Source organism: Eptesicus fuscus, chromosome 12 (genome assembly GCF_027574615.1).
Source record: "Eptesicus fuscus isolate TK198812 chromosome 12, DD_ASM_mEF_20220401, whole genome shotgun sequence".
In the NCBI taxonomy this organism is placed as follows: Eukaryota; Metazoa; Chordata; class Mammalia; order Chiroptera; family Vespertilionidae; genus Eptesicus; species Eptesicus fuscus.
Window position 1 is genome coordinate 23,706,431 of NC_072484.1, and position 19,188 is coordinate 23,725,618.

The following is a 19,188-nucleotide window of genomic DNA, read 5'->3' on the forward strand; positions in this document are numbered from 1 at the left end:
AAGATGAATGTTCACTTATAATTAGTCTTAACAAAAATATTACATTAAATTAGTAATTTTAAAACTGCCCACAAAGAAAAGCACAGACCCAGATATATTCTACCAAATGTTTGAAGAAGAATTAATATTAATCCTTCACAAACTCTTTAATAAAACGGAAGCAAAAGAAAAACTTCTCGAGTCTAAGGGGAGCAAGTGAGCTGAGTGGCTATGTGGTCACGTCTTGGAGGCCAACAGCACCTGCAGCAAGGCTGACGAATTGACTAAAGAGCAGATTGCAGAATTCAAAGGAGCTTTTTCACTATTTGATAAAGATGGTGATGGAACTACAACAAAGGAATTGGGAACTGTAATGAGGTCTCTTGGACAGAATCTCACAGAAGCAGAGTTATAGGACACTAGAGGCCCGGTGCACGAAATTCATGCATGGAGGGGGGGCATGTCCCTCAGCCCAGCCTGCACCCTCTCCAATCTGGGACCCCTCGAGGGATATCCGACTGCCCTCTCACAATCCAGGACTGCTGGCTCCCAAATGATCACCTGCCTGCCTTCCTGATTGCCCCTAACCGCTTCTGCCTGCCAGCCTGATCAACCCCTAACCACTCCGCTGCCAGCCTGATTGATGCCTAACTGCTCCCCAGCCAGCCTGTTTGCCCCCAACTTCCCTCCTCTACCGGCCTGGTCACCCCTAACTGCCCTCTCCTGCAGGGTTGATCGCCTCCAACTGCCCTCCCTTGCAGGCCTGGTGCCTCCCAACTGCCCTTCCCTACTGGCCACCTTGTGGTGGCCATCTTGTGTACACATGGGGGCAGGATCTTTGACCACATGGGGGCAGCTATATTGTGTGTTGCAGTGATGGTCAATCTGCATATTACTCTTTTATTACATAGGATAGAGGCCTGGTGCATGGGTGGGGGCTGACTGGTTTGCCCTGAAGGGTGGGGGTTCCCTTGGGACGTGGGGCGGCCTGAGCAAGAGGCCTGTGGTGGTTTGCAGGCTGGCCACGCCCCCTGGCGACCCAAGAGGAGGCCCTGGTATCTGGAATTTATTTACCTTCTACAATTGAAACTTTGTAGCCTGGAGCAAAGCCAAGCCTGCTGCTCGCTCCAGCAGCGATTTCTGTTGGAGTTAATTCACCTTCTATAATTGAAACTTTGTAGCCTTGAGTGGAGGCTTAGGCCGGCAACAGGATGGCTTCTTTTGTTACCGCAGAAACCCAAGCCTCCCTCCCGCTCTCAGTGGCTGTAGCCATCTTGGTTGGGTTTATTTGCATATTTGCTCCTGATTGGCTGGTGGGCATGGCTTGGCTGGTGGGCGTGGCTTAGGCATAGCGAAGGTGCGGTCAATTTGCATATTACTCTATTATTAGTTAGGATGATTAATGAAATAGATGCTGAGGGTAACGGTACAACTGACTTCCTGAAACTCCTGACAATAATGGCGAAAAAAATAAAAGACGGTGAAGAAAAAAGTTAGAGAAGTATCTGTGTGTTTGATTAAGATGGCAATGGCTATGTCAATACAGCAGAGCTTCAACATGTGATGACACACCTTGGAGAGAAATTAACAGATGGAAAGAATGATGAAATGATCAGGGAAGCAGATATGAATGGTGATGGTCAAGTAAACTATGGAGAGTTGTACAAATGATGACAGCAAAGAGAAAACATCTGTACAGAATGTGTTCAATTTATTGTACAAAATTATTTATTTGCCTTTTCTTTGTTTGTAACTTATCTGTAAAAGATTTCCCCCTACTGTCAATAAATATGCATATATAGTAATTAGAACTTCATTCCTCCATGTTTTCTTTATTTATCTTACTATCATTGTTCTGAAAGCTTATTTTAGAAATATAGATCAAGTCCTGGCCAGGTAGCTCATTTGGTTTAGCATGTAGTCCCTACAAGCCAGGGTTGCAGGTTCAATCCTGGGTCAGGGCACATACAAGAATCAACCAATGAATGAATGCATGGGTAAGTAGAACAACAAATCAATGTTTCTCTCTCTCTTTCTCTCTCTTTTTCTCTCCTCTTCCTTCCCTCCCTCCCTCCCTCTTGTCCTCCTTCCCCCCTCTTCCCTCCTTCCCTCTCTCTCTAAAAATGAATAAACAATAAAATAATTGATCAAATAACATGATGCTTGTGGCTTACTCTGGATATACCTAAGTCTTTCTGTACACCTAAACTTAGGTGGAGTTGGTCAAATGAGGGAACATCTGGGTTATGCCTTTTTCTAAAGTTGTTTTCTTTAGAAACTGTCAGCATGTTGTTGTTGAAGTGTAGGGTTGTAACTCTGCATGGACTATGGATGGTCAACAATATGTACTTAAATGTTGCACTATTGCAAAAGAGGTGTATTATCCAGGTACTTACATGCTATTTTTTAATACTGCTGGTCCTATACCAGAAACATTTTCTTTTATTGTTACTTGCTTTTTAAACTTTGTTTAGCCACTTAAAGAAAATCTGCTTATGGCATAATTTGCTTCAAATCTCTTTCAAGTTGTTTATTTGTTTTCCACTTTAAAATTTTACCCAATTTTACACCCTCCTCCAAAAAAAGAGAAAAACTTCTCAGATCATTCTATGAGGCCACTATTATCCTGATACTAATACCAATCAGAGACATCATAAGATTATATACCAATATTCCTTATAAATAAAGATACAAAAAAATCCTCAACAAAATATTACGAACCAAATCTAGCAAGAATAATTAATATTAATATTATACATCATGACCAAATTGGATTTACCTCTGGAATATAAGGTTTGTTTAACACCTGAAAATTAATCAATATAACACACCATATTAATTGATTGAAAGGAAAAAAAAACACATCATCTCAAATTCAAAAAAATTAATAACACCCATTTTTTATTTAAAAAATCCAATTCATTAGTAATAGAATAAATATCCTCAACCTGATAAAGAGCACTTATAAAAAAAAACACCCACAGCTTAAATCACACTTAATGGTGAAAAGCTGAACACTTTCCCCTTCTTAGATGAGTAAAAGACAGAGCTGTTTGCTCTTGCCATTTCTACACAATATAGTATTAGAGGTTCAAGCCAGGGGAATTAGGCAAGAAAAATAAAAGACATCCAGACTGGGAAAGAAGAGGTAAAACCATATCTATTACAAATGACATGTTCTTATATGTAGGAAATCCTAAAGAATAAAGAACAATAAACTACTAACATAAACAAGTTTAGCAAGACTGTAAGATCTAAAGTTAATATTAAAAACTAGAGGCCCGGTGCACGAAATTCATGCATGGGCAGGAGGTGTGTGTCCTTCAGCCCAGCCTGCACCCTCTCCAATCTGGGACCCCTCGAGGAATGTCCGACTGCCCTCCCACAATCTAGGACTGCTGGCTCCCAACCACTCGCCTGCCTGCCTGCCTGATTGCCTCTAACTGCTTCTGCCTGCCAGCCTGATCACCCCCTAACCACTTCCCTGCCAGCCTGATCGGTGCCTAACTGCTCCCCTGCCGGCCCGATTGCCCCTAACTGCCCTCCCCTGCAGGCCTGGTCACCCCTAACTGCCCTCCCCTGCTGGCCTGGGCGCCCCCAACTGCCCTTCCCTGCAGGCCGGGTCCCCCCCATCTGTCCTCCCCTGCAGGCCTGGTCACCCCTAACTTCGCTCCCCTTCCTGGGTCCCCCCCATCTGTCCTCCTCTGCAGGCCTGGTCACCCCCAACTGCCCTCCTCTGCCAGCCCTGTCAGCCCTAACTGCTCTCCCCTACAGGCCTGGTCTCCACCAACTGCCTTCCTCTGCCAGCCCCGTCACCCCTAACTGCTCTCCCCTGCAGGCCTGGGCCCCCCCGCAACTGTCCTCCCTTGCAGGCCGGGTCGCCCCTAACTGCCCTCCTCTGCAGGCCTGATTGCCCTCAACTGCCCTCCCTTGTAGGCCTGGTCCCTCCCAACTGCCCTCCCCTGTTGGCCTCATCGCCCACAACTGCCCTCCCCTGCTGGCCATCTTGTGGTGGCCATCTTGTGTCCACATGGGGGCGACCATCTTTGACCACATGGAGGTGCCATCTTGTGTGTTGGAGTGACGGTCAATTTGCATATTACCTCTTTATTATATAGGATGATCTATTTCTATCTACTAGCAATGAATAATCCTGAAGTGAAATTAAGAAAACAATTCCATTTATAATAGCATCACAAAGAATACTTATTAAAAACATCTAACAAAACAAGAACAATATTTGTACACCAAAACTATAAAATACTAGAGGCCAGGCCTGCAGCGATTGGGCCTAAACCAGCAGTCCAACATCACCCAAGGGATTTAGCAGTGCGCAAAGCAGCAGGCGGCCGGGGAGGAGCCCGAGCTGGGGCCCCAGCGCTGTGCCGCTCATCCTGGCCCCACTGCACCTGCCGCCACTACCACTCCCACCACTGCAGCTGTGCTCGCCAACCATGAGCCCGCCTTCTGGCTGAGCGGCGCTCCCACTGTGGGAGCGCACTGACCACCAAAGGGCAGTTCCTGCGTTGAGCATCTGGCCCCTGGTGGTCAGTGCACATCATAGCAACTGGTCAACCTGTTGTAACGTTTGCTTAGGCTTTTATATATATATATAGATTATTGAAAGAAATTAAAGACTTAACCTTTTGCACTTGGATGTCGAGTGTGACTCGACACGGTTAGCATCAGTAGCAGCTCTTTTTATACTCTTTGAATGTATTAATAATTTGAAATATAAAAAAATCCAAATAAATAAGTTTGTATGAAAAGAAACTCCAGTTTTTTATTCTACTGCCGCGCTTTGTAAAATCTGGGGTATTTAAAAAATTAAATCCTGAGTAGAATAAAGGAATTGAGAAAAAAGCAAGTGAGTGCAAAGGGTTAAGAAAATAGATATCCCAGGTTCATGGACTGGAGACTAAATATTGTTAAGACAGCAATATTCCTCAGATAGAACTAGAGATTCAACACTTTCTCTAGCAAAATCCCAGCTGACTTCTTTATAGAAATTGAAAACTTATCTTAAAATTCAGATGAAAATGCAAGGAATCTGGAGTAGCCAAAATGATCTTGAAAAAGAGAACAAAGTTGGATGACTCATACTTTCCTATCTGAAAACTTACTTCAAAGCTACAGCAATCAAGACGGTGTAGTACTAGCATAAAGATCGACGCATAAATCAATAGAATAAAATTGGAAACCCTGAAACAGACCCTTATAGCTATGGTCAATAGATTTTTAACAAATGCGTCATGACAGTTTAATGGAGAAATAGTCTTTTCAACAAATAGTACCAGGACAACTAGATATCTATATGCAAAAGAATAAAACTGGGCCCCCATATCATATAAAATTTAACTCAAAATGTATGAAAAACCTAAATGTAGGGCTAAAACTCTTAGAAGAAAACACAGGTATAAATTTTGGTAACCTTACATTAGGCAATAGTTTCTTACACATAATATCAAAGGCACAAGTGACAAAAGAAAAACTGGTAAGTCACATTCCATCAAAATTTAAAACCTTATACTTCAAAAGGTATTTCCAATAAAGTGAAAAGACAACCCATGGGATGGAAGAAAATATCTTATAAATCATATATCTGACTAGGGGCCCGGTGCACGAAATTCGTGCACTGGGGGGTCGGGGGTCCCTCAGCCCAACCTGCCCCCTCTCACATACTGGGAGCCCTCAGGGGATGTCCTACTGACGGCTTAGGCCCGCGCCCCACAGGGAGCGTACCTAAGCCACAGTCTGGCCTCCCTTTGTGGGAGGCAACCGGGCTGGTCAGGGGAAGGCACCAGCCCCATCACCCCACTGCTGCAGCCACTGTCAGTCACCGCAGCCACCAAGGTGTTTTCATCAACACGGACTCCAGTCCCTTCACCAAGAAAAAATGACAACTTTCTTTAGGCATTTTCATTATGTGTCTTTCATAGGATATGGATTTCTTTCTTTATTTTTTATCCTCACCTGAGGGTATGTTTCCATTGACTTTTAGAGAATGTGGAAGAGAAAGGGAAAGACAGAGAGAAACACTTTGATTGGTTGCCTCCTGCATGAGCCCTGATCTGGGCCCCAGCCAGGGAGGAGCCTGCAACCTAGGTACATACCTTTGATCAGAATCAAACCCAGGTCCTGCTGTCTGCAGGCTGAGGCATTATCCACTGAGTCAAACCAGCTAGGGCAGGATATGATATTTCTTAGCCCCTCCAGCAGCGAACCTTCATTTTTTTCTCCAGAAGTGTGGTGGAAAAACCCTAGATCACCTTTTTGGATTCTTATTACCCAAGTGACTAAGAATATTACCAGTGGCATTCAGGAAGCTTAGCCAATGTGCAGTCAGAAAAGGTGTTTCCTCTATAGTTCACACCAATGGAGGGCTGGGCCCTGCCCAGGCCTAAAGCCTCTGGCCGAAGCTTTAGGCCTGGGCAGGCCTCTCCAGCTCCCTCTGATCACCGGCTCAGCCCCTGCCCAGGCCTGCCCAGACCGAAAGCCTCTTGGGCAGGAGCGGACCCCCAGCTCCCTACAATCAATCGCAGGGGGTCCACTCCTGCCCAGGCTGAAAGCAGACCCCTAGCTCCCTGCCCAGGTGATCAATCGCAGGGGGTCCACTGGTGTACCAGGCCGAAGAAACCCCCAGCTCCCTGCAATCGATGGCAGGGGGTCTGCTCGTGCACCAGGCCAAAAGCCTCCAGCGGGGGCTTTTGGCCTGGTGCCGGAGCGGACACCCAGCTCCCCACTTTCCATGGCAGGGGAGCTGGGTGTCCGCTCATGCACCAGGCCAAAAGCCTCCAGTGCCTCTCAACAGCCGGATAGGCCCACCCCCCGTGCTCTCAACAGCCAGATAGGCCACCCTGAGTCCCGCCCCCCAGCCTCCCGCCGGCCCAATCGTGGGCGTAGCGCAGTGATGGTTATTTGCATAATACCCTTTTATTAGGTAGGATAAGGGACTCACGTCCAGAATATACAAAGAACTTTTACAATGAAAAATAAAAAGGAAAATAAACCAATTTAAAAATGGAGAAAGGATTTGAAAAGACTTTCTCCAAATTAGATATACAAATGGCTAATAAGCACATGATGACAGCTCAACATCAAAAGAAAATAAAAACATATGCCCACACAAAAATTTATACAGGAATGTTCACAGCAGCATTATTTAAAATAGCCAAAAAATGGAAATAACCCAAATGTCCATCAACTGATGAATGGATAAACTACCTGTGATATGTACCCACAGTGAAATATTATCAACCTATATAATAATACAGGGATATGGTAATTAGCCTGGACGCCATAACAGTCACTACTGGTCAGGTGCGTAATAGTCACGACCAGTCAGGCGCGGCCTGGGAGCGGCCCCCAGTGGAAGCGGCCACCAGCAGGGGCACATGCAGGCCCGCAGCGCCACCCAGCCCAGAGGCTGCCTGGCCGGGGGTTGTAAGCAGGCCCGCGGTGTCCCTGCCCTGGGCTGAGGTGGAGTGGCCCCTGGCGGAAGTGGCACCAGCGGAGGCACGTGCAGGCCTGCCTAGCGCTGACGTCATGCTGCCTGCCTGCATGGCGCTGCCTGCGTGCGTCCCCGCCCAGTGCTGCGGTGAAGCTGCCTGCCTGCGTTCCTGGCCAGGGACGTGACACTGCCTGCCTGTGTCCCTGACAAATAGCAATATTAAAATATTTCCTCTAATTAATTCCCTTTTAATGTGCATGAATTTCTTGTACCAGGCCACTAGTATATAATAAAAGCCTAATATGCTAAGGGTCTGGTCGTCCGGTCAGTCATTCAACCAATCAAAGCGTAATATACTACTGATATGCTAAGGCCACTCAACCACTTGCTATGACGTGCACTGACCACCAAGGGGCAGAGAGTCGACTGGTCAACCAGTCGCTATGGCGTGCACTGACCACCAGGGGGCAGACGCTCTGACCGGTAGGTTAGCTTGCTTGCTGGCGTCCGGCCAATCAGGACTGAACGAGATGGGCCGGACATGCCCTGGAGCCCTCCCATTGTCCTTCCCTGGCTATCCAACCTCCCACATCCCTCCCCAGTCCCGATTGTGCACTGGTGGGGTCCCTCAGCCTGGCCTGCGCCCTCTCACAATCCAGGACCCGAGGGGATGTCGGGGAACTGGTTTCAGCCCGATCCCACAGGCCTGGGTGAGGGACCCCACTGCTGCATGAATTCGTGCACTGGGCCTCTAGTCTCTATATATAAAAGCCTAAGCAACCAGCCAACCGGCTGGTAGCTATGACACGCACTGACCACCAAGGGGCAGACACTCAATGCAGGAGCTGCCGAGAGACAGCAACTTTACAGAGTGCCCTCTCACACTCTGGGATCCCTCAGGGGATGTCGGACTGCCGGTTTCAGCCCGATCCCCACAGACCAGGCCGAGGGACCCCACTGGTGCACAAATCTGTGCACCGGGCCTCTAGTTTGGCAATAAAAAGGAATCAAGAACTTATACTCCCCCCTGGCTGGAGTGGCTCAGTTGGTTGAGTGCCATCCTGTGCACCAAAAGGTTGCCGATTCAATTCCAGGTCAGGGCACATATCTGGGTTGCAGGTTCAGTCCACAGTCAGAGCAAGCACAGAAGGCAACTGATTGATATTTCTCTCTCACATTGATGTTTTCTCTCTCTCTTTCTCTCTCCTTCCTCTCTCTCTAAAGTCAATAGAAAAAAGGACGGAGGGAGGGAGGGAGGGAAGGAAGGAAGGGAGGGAGGGAGGGAGGGAGGGAGGGAGGGAGGGAGGGAAGGACTTATACTCCTCTTTACTGTGTTCAGCCAGGCAACTGCCCTCTCCCACCCTTCCAGAAGTCTGGAGAATTATTTTCTGGAGAAGGTAAGATAGAGGATCTCTGGTCTAGAACAACATTAGGCACAACTTAAGCTGGGGGTAACCTACTAAAAAAAAGAGAAATTAAAGGAATATTTATAAACTGATACCTTCTCTAGCCCAGATGCCCATTGTGATGGTTGATTTTGTGTGTCAACTTGTCTGGGCTAAGGAATGCCCAAATAACTAGTAAAAGATTATTTCTGAGTGTGTCTGTGAGGGTATTTTGGGGAGAGATTAGCATTTGAACTGGTAAACAACTAAAGCAGATGGCCCTCCCCAATGTACCATAAGTGAGCACCATTCACAATCCATTGAGAACCCATCAGAACAAAAAGGTGGAAGAAGGGTGAACTGTTGGCCTTTCTCTTGGAGTTGAGACACCCATCTTCATTCTGCCCTCATAGCATCTCCAAATGGGAGGCTGAAAAGTTCCCACTTAGGGAACTGGACTAACTTAAATGGCAAAAGTACTGACATCAGGTGTTCCCCGAGTAAACATCCTAAGAAGATAGCTCTGAAATGAAGCCTATACCCACATGCTCCACATTTATGTGCAGGACTAACGTCCATCCTTTTAATGCCCACTGTCAAACCTAAGTAAACAACCAGAAATTACTTGCCATCTAAGGAAAGACTTTTTCATGAAAGAAGGCAAAACAAACAGAAAAAAACTACTTGGCTGAAATTGAGATTATGCAAGGAAAAGACAACGTTTTTTAAAAAAGAAAACATTTTTTTAGAAGAAACTATCATTGTCAGGGAGATAGGAGACATTGCATCCATACAGCAATAAATAACTTAAAAAAAAGGAACTTTTGAAAAACAACAAATTAAAACTATGATAGCTGAAACTAAAAAACTTAAAAAGGCTGGAAGTTCAAGTTAAGTCATTCAAAGACTTCAGCAAAAATAAAAAAGATGAAAAATAAGGGAATAAATTAAAAATTAAAGAACCAGTTATAGCAGGACAAACACATGGAAATTAGGATGGAAACAGATCCATATTGGGGCATATATCACAGTAAAATTTCAGGCATTGGTGACAAAAAGAATCTTTAAAAAGTGTTGGGAAGAGGTAAGGAGAGAGGTGGTGACAAGAGAATATTTGGCTCCAAATTGCCCAAAGCACCTCTGTAAACGAATAGACAATGAAGAAAATATCTTCAAATTTCTGAAGAAAATTGTTTCCAACCTCCGATTGTATTTCAACATGATGAGGGGAAACATTTTTAGATATGCAAGGTCTTAACAAATTTAAGACTCAGGCCCCTTCTCAGAAAGCTACTGAAGATGTGCTTCACCAAAATGAGGAAATTAACCAAACAGAGAGGAAGGTACAGGAAACAAGAAGGCTGAGACAGGCAAAAGGCAGAGGAAATCCTAGGATCTCATGGAAATAGATCACTGCATGAAGACAGTGGAGCTGGACCAGGAGAGAACCATCAGTGTAGGCAAGAGCAGGCTGCAAGGCTCTAGGGGGGAGATGCATCTTCAGAAGTATCTGCATGCATACAGGTGCATTTGAAACAACTGGTAAAGGATATAAGATTGAATTAGGACAGCTGCATGGAAAGCTAAGCAACTGAATAATAACAGGGCAATTATTGATTCCAGGATAAACAAAAATTATGCAGAAACTAAAAAGTAAAGAGTACTTCATACACAGCTACATTGCAACCAGCATTTAAAATCATGGTAACACTAAATTTTGACCTAAACAGTATTATGTTTAAAACAATATTATGAGGATGGGAAATAATGGTGTGTATTTGTGTATATACGTGATGGGGCACAGGGGTTAAACCGAACAAAAGCTCCCTTTGATGTTAATGGAATGTTTCAGAAGGACTAAAACCAATCAAAAAACAAAACTAAAATAAATGATAACCCCCACAACAGAACTAATAAGGCAGAAATACAGCAAGTGAATTAACGATATGGAACCAATTCTTAAAGGCAAAACTCTCCTCTCACTTGAAGAGCAAGTTGAAGAGAGCTGATATGGAGGAAAGAATGGGGTGTGAAGAATACCATAACTCATAAACCTTGTGCACGGAACTATCTGCCTGTTTAAATTGTGTGCAGATACTTTTAAAGCAGCACTGTCCAAGAGAAATACAATGCAAGCCAGAGACATAATTTTCAATTTTCTAGTATCTGCATTTGATAAAAAGGTAAAGAGAAACGGTGAAATTACATTAATACTTAATTTAATCCAATAAATTCAACACATCATTCTAGCATGTAATCAATATAAAAATATTTACATTCCTGGTGGTTTAGCTCATTCTCTGGAATTAAGTGGGCATTTTATATTTCCAGCATATCTCAATTTGGACTAGACATATGCAATGTGCTCAACAGACACTTGTGGTTAGTGCTACCATAATGTTTGAGAGCATTTGGTTTAAGAAAAGCACTTATTTCTGTGTCCCAGATTACTTACTTACTTAAGGAACAGGAATAGTAATTTTTAACTCAAAATTATTAAAAGGATTAAATAAAATGACATATGAAGACCCCCAACATAAGCATTTATAAACACTAGCTCTAGGCAAATGTTAATAATTACTATTACCTAGTCAATGATGATTTATTTTTAATCTGATATTTTATTCTAATTCTTTAAGTGGAGAAAAATATTTTTATCTAAGCCCTAAATCATTTTAATTATTTATTTCTATTCTCTAATTAATGTATATGATTTAGAAAAAAATTTAACTTATGTTCAACTTAGCAAGTCCATTTAGACACAGGACTCAATGGAAAAACTAAGTTCCTGGAAAGTGGAACGTGTATTTGAAAACAATTTATGAAGGTTGTCCTGAAAACTTTAGATAGATCCTTAAAAGTATATTATTTGAGCCTGGTAAACATAAAATCAATTCCCTTAAATATATTAAACTGGGTTTAAATAATTTCTGCTAAGAATTTAGGGAGTTCATTACTGGGGGCACTTAGAGGATACACAAATGGTTCAGCTAAAAACAGAGAAGAGGAGTTTTGTCAACAAGTACCCAACCAAAGCTGAAACATGTGTGATCTAATTATTTTAAATTATATACTAGTTTTCCCATATGTCCTTCCTCTTCTGAAGGACAGGTTGACCACAATCAAGGATGTGGCAAGGCTTTCAGACCATATCTACTGTTAGATCATGAGCCATATTACAGTGAAGGTTACATTTTCAACTTACAAGAAGGTTTTAGTAGACTCTTTAAAGTACTCTTCTTCTTTTTTTTTTTCCTTTTTTTTTAAATTGGTAAAGAGCAGCTGCATTTACTTTTTAAGAACGGGATCCTTCAAAAAATATCGTCAAAGCCCACTTTTAAAACTGTAATCTGTAGGAATCTAGGACTTAAAGCATATATTTTATACAAAATTATATGGTCTGCTAATGTAAAATAGGCTGCACGAGAAAAAGGAAATATATAATACATTTGCATATTTTTAATCCATTTTTAAATATTATGTGGCATTCTACCTCTCAATATGTATATATTTTTTCATTTATTTCTACAATGTCTGGAACCTAAAAAAAAAAAAATCACAATTTTAGGACAAAAAGAGGTCTTATAACTACTTCTCTTCCAAGTCATGCAATCTATTCCCCAATTGAGAAACTTGATCCTCACATGAAAGGACCAAGGGCGAGAGAAGATCTTGTCAGCTTACTGAGGACCACCTGTCACCTGCAGCACTGCCAAGGTCAATTAGGCACCACATTAAAAAAAATTGAAGTAGAAAAAAAGCACATGACCATATTAATTTTATAGAGGCAGATAAAAATGTTTAAAAAACATTAGAGGTCTAAGAATAAAAAGAAATTTCTCATCTGAATAAAGCATTTACAAAAATGTAGCAAATGTGCTTAATGGTGAATCTTAAAAGCAATTTCCTTGAAATAGGCAGAAAATCTAGACTTATTAAGATGTCACTAAACAATTGTAAAATATCTAGAAATAAGTTTAGTAAGATATGTGCAAGAAGTCCTCAAATTGATCTTCAAACTTAACGTAATTCCAACCATAACCTTGAATGGAGAATCTAAGGACAAGCAAAAAAAAGACTTGCAAAAAGAAAAACAAAGGAGGGGTTTGTCTTACCAGACATAGCAAAACTATTATAATGCAATCCTATATGACAAAAGGCTAATATGCAAATAGACCAAACGGCAGAACAACTGGAACCGAACAACCGGTCGCTATGACATGCGGTGACCACCAGGGGACATGTGCGGAACATGGCAGGCATCAGCTGCGGTGGGATGGTGGAGCAGGTGAGCTGGGGCACCAGACCAAGGTGGGGCGCCAGTCGATGTCATTGGGGTGAGCCTCTGGTGGTTACTGAAAATTCTTTCCTCCCGCGTGCCGTGGTCCTGCCCAGTGCTTGCACCTGCAGCTGGCTCTGGCCCCACTCACACCTGCTGCTGGTGCCGGAGCTGCCGCTCACACCCACTGCCGGCACCCAGCACCGGTCCCAATCGCATAGCGCCATCAGTGGGTGCGAGCGGCAGCTGCAGGCCCCAATCACCCCTCAGGACTTCTCCACCTCCCCATGCTCCTGAGGGGAGATTAGGGCAGCAGCTGCTGCTCGCACCTGCTGCTGGCGCCAGCCCCAATCGCTCTGAGCCTTTAGCAGCTTCAGACAGAGGACCAGGGGCCATGGCGGGAGGGGCCAGGCGGTGGCATGGAGGATGTGCCGAGCCCCGCCCCTGTGCCTACTGCAGCCTCGCGGCCCACAGTTCCTTTCAAGGTGCATGAATTTGTGCACTGGGCCCCTAGTCTGTATATATAAAAGCCTAAGCAACCATTATGACCAGACGACCGGCTGGTAGCTATGATACGCACTTACCACCAGGGGGCAGATGCTCAACGCAGGAGCTGACCCCTGGTAGTCAGTGCACTCCCACAGCCAAACTCCCATGGCCAGCCAACCTCCCGCAGTCCCTCCCCGCAACCAGCCAACCTCCCACTGTCCCTCCTCCTGGCCTGCCCCGATCGGACCTGATCACCAGCCAGGCCAAGGGAACCCCACCCATGTACAAATTTGTGCACCAGGCCTCTAGTCCTTTTATAAAAGCATGAAGTCTAAATACAGAAAGACCATTTACCAGGGAACCTGGGGACAGCATACACTCCGCTCTCTTCTTTTACTGCCTGCACACACTGCCATCTGGGACACAAGAGATGACAGCCAAAGACTGTCCCACAGGAAGGCAAAATCATTATTTGCTAGAAGGTCCCAGACCTGGTTATCATAAAGGTTCCTCCACAACCATATCCTCTTCAAGTATCTCTCTCTCCATCCCTGCACTTCTCCATCCCAAAATCTATCACTAGAGGTACTTAAGCAGGAGTCCCCTACTCAAAACTCCGCATTGGGGTCTCCCCCAGCATCACAGGTCCTCTGTCAGCACCTGCCGACACCTCCATCTCACGACTCAGGCACCTTCACTGCTCCAATGCTTCCACATAGCCAAATTCTGACATGTGTCCTTGAATATGCTACTCTGGCTCGCCCACCTTCTCCCAGGCATGCTGCACTACAGGATGTCTTCTCTCCTAAGGCAAGTTATCCTCAGATGCCACCTTTCCTTGGAGCTATCCAAGAATGTCCAGAGTGAATGGCTTCCTTTTCCAGGCCACACCTGCACCTTCCACTACATCTACTTTCACACTTAGCTCACCGAATTACACATAACTCAGGTCCTCAGTCTCTCTCCCCTGTCTGACTATAAGCTTCCTGAGGTCCATTCTTGTCCTCTTTGATACCTGGTGCATGGCACAGGTATGTGTCAAAAGTCTGCTGATTTGAGTCTGTTGTGGCTACTAAATAACAGCTATAGACTGTGTTATTATCTTTTTATATATATACCTATCTATCTAATGCATCTTTTACTGTCCCCAAATCTCACATTAGGACTTCTTAAAAGGAAATCAAAGCACTGAACCTATTTCTACACATAAATAACACTTAAGCCATATGTATCATGAAGCCAAAGTAGAGAGACATATAAACATGCAAACAGAAGATCAAAGTGCTTTGTATTGAAAATAATAGGCAACAGGTCACATATGTGGTTTAAGTTTGGGCCATAAATGTGAGTTCTTCAGTACATAATTTCTTTTCTCTTTAAACTACTGATATTCTAACATTCATTTTAATGAAAAAAGTTATTATTAGCTTCTGTATTAGGTTTTAAACCTGGGAACATCTTGAGATTTTTCTAGACTTGTTTTACTGATCACTAGAAAGTAAATGTGCACACACACAACAAGCAAGTATGCATCTTAAAAAGTTACTTTGCTAGGCCCTTAAAGTTGGTTTCAGGAGGGAGCAGCATGCTCAGTGCCTGGGGTTAAAAAGCCTTGCTATCAGAGCTGCCAGTTCAAGTCTAAATTCAGGGAAATTTTTATTTTATTGCATGTTTTTCAGAAGATCAAGACAATCTCCAAAAAGGTCAATTTTCCAAATATCTAAAAGCATATAACTAGTATACGCATGCTGACAAGTTAAAGTATATTATAAATCTCACAAAATACTGGTCTTATTCTCCATTTCATCATTCCTGAGCCCACTTTCTCTGGCCTGAAAACAGGCATTCTTTCACAAAGAGGAGACTTTGATAGCGTATGACCCCACCAAAAATATGTGTGCATGCGTGTCTTTAGTAGAAAGGGAAAGATCCTAAGATCCTTAAGAAAATTAATTTGGGGAGGCAATGGAAGTAGATTAAACAACATCACATGATTGTCCTGTCATTTAAATACAAAGCAAAGATAAATTCTAATAAAGAAAGTCAATGACCTTCTAGATTATTTGGTGGGAAAATCCTATGCACTCTGAAATTCACATTTGTCTTCCTCTTAGCATTGCTGGCCTGTGTAACGAAAGCCAAAGCAGTCCAGAAAATAACTTCAGATTTCTAATCTCTGGATTTTAAATTTTATCAAGAAAATTATTATATTTCCTCCAATCATCGTTAAAAATACTTTCATTGGCTATGGGAGCAGAAACTGAAAACAACAAAGGCCTAGAACTTCTGAAGAAGTAACTATAACTCAAGAATGAGAAATAATTTCATTCCCTTTTCCCCATCCAATTTTATCACCAAAAAAAATAAAATAAAAAATGTATCAAGGAAGGAATTATAAACTTTAACAAAATATCAAGGAAAAATGACAAATGAGCAAAGATCTTGCTGGTGACAGCCTAGATAAAGTTTGAAAAGGCAACTTCAGTATAAAAAAGAACCACCTTTTCCTATTATTCACATGGTAATTTTGAAAGCCAAAGCCAGCTTATAAAAAAAAAAAAAATAGAAAAAAAAATAGAAACAAAAAACTGAGAAACTCCAACAATGAAGCAGGATAATGCAAAATGGCAAAAAAATAAAAATAAAAAATTAGGTCTTTTTTTGTCTTTAAATATTGGTCAAATATTGAAATCCTCTATCATGATTAATTCCACAGAACAGTCCTTTTAGTCACTCTATACCCTTAACCTAGTCAATTGACCCAAGATCTGGGCTTCCCCTTCCTGATGTACCCACAGAAAACCCCCACCCAGAACTGTATAGGATGCTTCATAATAGACAATGTCTACTTTTTAATATTTGTCAGAAACAGACATAGGAACCACTATGTGGGGCAATAAAGCCCTCAGATTCTAGTAAAATAGACATGTGTTCAAATTCTGCCTCTTCAGGTGACCTCTGACAGGCTATTCAACTCCTCTAAGTCTCTGTGGAGTTTTTTTTATCTCAAGGGTCCTGTGAGGATTATGTGAGATCAGATATTAATATTTGGCCCAGTGCCTAGGCATAGTGAGTGCTCAGTCTCTGTTAACCATCCTATATAATATAAGGCTAATATGCAAACTGTCCCCTCGGTAGTTTGACCGACCGGGAGTTTAACCGCTCACTATGATGTGCACTGACCACCAGGGGGCAGCGCGGAACAAAGGAAGGCCCTGGCCAGTAGCAGGCAGCCAAGGGAAGGAAGGCCCCGATTGGCCCTGATCACCAGCTAGGCCTAGGGACCCTACCCATGCACGAATTTTGTGTACCAGGCCTCTAGTAATCATTATAAACACTGAGAGCACAAGAAGACAGTACATAATCAATCCAAGCCCCACTCTGATAACTACTGTTTTCCAGTCACTTCACCACAGGAAAAAACTTCTGATAATCAGTAATGCAACAGTCTTAAAATCTAATCCTTTCAATGCAAAAACTCTAGAGATGGAGAACAGATCATTGATTACTGTGGGTGGAGTGGTGGAGGGTCACTACAAAGGGTGTGGGGGGGTTGATGGAACTGTTCTGCATCCTGATTGAAATGGTATTTATACAAACAATGCATTGGTCAAAACTCATGAAATTTATACCTAAAAGAGTAAATTCTATCACATGTAAATTAAGAATATTTTTTAAACTGCAAAACAAAACATCCCAATCTTTTCTAACTATATACTAAACCAAAATAATAACACAATTGAACTTTTAAGTACCCAAGATACTGTAACTGCAATATTCTATATATTATCCTGTAACTAACATAAGGCCTATTCAATTTTAGTTACCAGCTGTGATTTATTCAAGCACAAAATGTCAATACCATAATAAACACAAGGCATTGCTTTGCTACAATAGAAGCAAAAAGAAATGTACCTACATCAATCAACATTAGATATAAGTGGTACTCTCCATTTACTGACAAAAGGGAGTTTTATAACATTAGGCTTAACTTCATAGATCTCTATTTTGCTGCTTAATGAGTAGGTTATTTAAGGTACATGAGTTATTATCATCAATCCCTAAATAATAACATAAAAATAGTAAACTTTAAAGATTTAATAAACCTTAAAATGATTAGAAATGTACACATCAAGAGAGACAATCCACTAAAAAGTCAATGCATACATTTCGCATTTTCAAAAAGGCCATAACATGTTTCACTCAGAAAACAATTCATATATTGCGCAAAGGTAAAGTTCCAATACAAACACATTTTATCCCTATCATCTTCTGGTTACATTGTAGGTAGAAGATTTGGCCACCAAATAATTACTTTTTTTTTTTTCCAATTCAAGTAAACTGGAGAAGAACAAGGCAATGTGAAATGAAAGTAAAAACAACCCAAGTGCCCCTTAACTGGTGTAGGTATAAACAAATTACTGTATATCCAGGCAATGAAATACTGCTCAGCAATTAAAAAAGGAACGAACTATTGATACTTACAAAAACAAAGATTGCTCTCAATTATGATGAGTGAGAGAAGCTCCTCCAACATCCAACCACCCAAAATCAGCTCCTACAATACTATTCCATTTAGATAAAATGCTGGAAAATGCAAACTTATCTAGTGACAGAAAGCAGATTAGTGGTTGCCTAAAAGAGAGCAGCCAGATAAATAAATAAGTGAATGAATAAATGAATGATAGGGGCCTAAGGGATTACAATGGGCAAGAGGAAACTTTTGTGGGTGACAGATATCTTATTTTGATTGTGCTGATGGTTTCACTGGTGTATACATGTAAAACACATAAAATTGTACAATTTAAATATGTGTAGTTTACTGTATGACAATTATCCTACCTAATAAAATAGTAATATGCAAATTGACCGCACCTTCGCTACGCCCAAGCCACGCCCACCAACCAAAGCCACACCCATCAGCCAATCAGGGCGAGTATGCAAATTACCCAAAAAAGATGGCGGTTAATATGCATACGCTGAGGGAGGGAGGAGTGAAGGCTGAAGACAACTTAGAAGGAAGAGGGAGGAAAAGCAGAAAGCAAGGTGGCTGCCAGAGGGAAAGCCCGGGTGGGGCGGGGCCAAGCGGAGCAGGCAGCAGCAGCGCGCAGGTGCAGGCTTGCAGCACACGCGGCCGCAGCGGCCGCTTGCAGGATTCTTCCTGCATATGGGCTACTAGTATATAATAAAGATGTAATATGCAAATGGTCATTACCTTTTACGTGAAGCATAACGACTGACCAAGTAACGACTGGATCACAGATCAACAGGAGGGTGGGGCAGCGAGCTACAAGCACGCAGCGGAGAACTACAGGAGGGGGCTACTGGCTAGCTACTGGTTTACGGATTCGTGTGCAGGGCTACTAGTAGCTCAATAAAGTTGTTTAAAAAGAAAACCATTAAAAAAATACATCTTCCTGGCCTGGTACAAGTATACCTCAGAGATAACACGGGTTAAGTTCCAGACCACCCTAAGAAAGCATGAATTACAATAAAGCAAGTTGTAATCTTTTTACTGATGAAGGGTATTGTCTTCCATTTGTAAAAAAACCCAAGATCTGTGAAATGCAATAAAGTGAACTGCAATAAAACCAGGCATGCTTTTA

The 19,188-nt window shown here is 42.6% G+C and overlaps 1 protein-coding gene and 1 pseudogene across 1 annotated transcript in view; one reads left to right on the top strand and one right to left on the bottom strand.

The window, feature by feature from the left end:
* SLX4IP (SLX4 interacting protein) overlaps nt 1-19,188 on the bottom strand; it is a 196,624-nt gene that overhangs the window by 175,193 nt on the left and 2,243 nt on the right. The gene's annotated exons all lie outside the window — the stretch shown is intronic.
* On the top strand, nt 107-3,015 carry LOC129150943 (calmodulin-like; annotated as a pseudogene).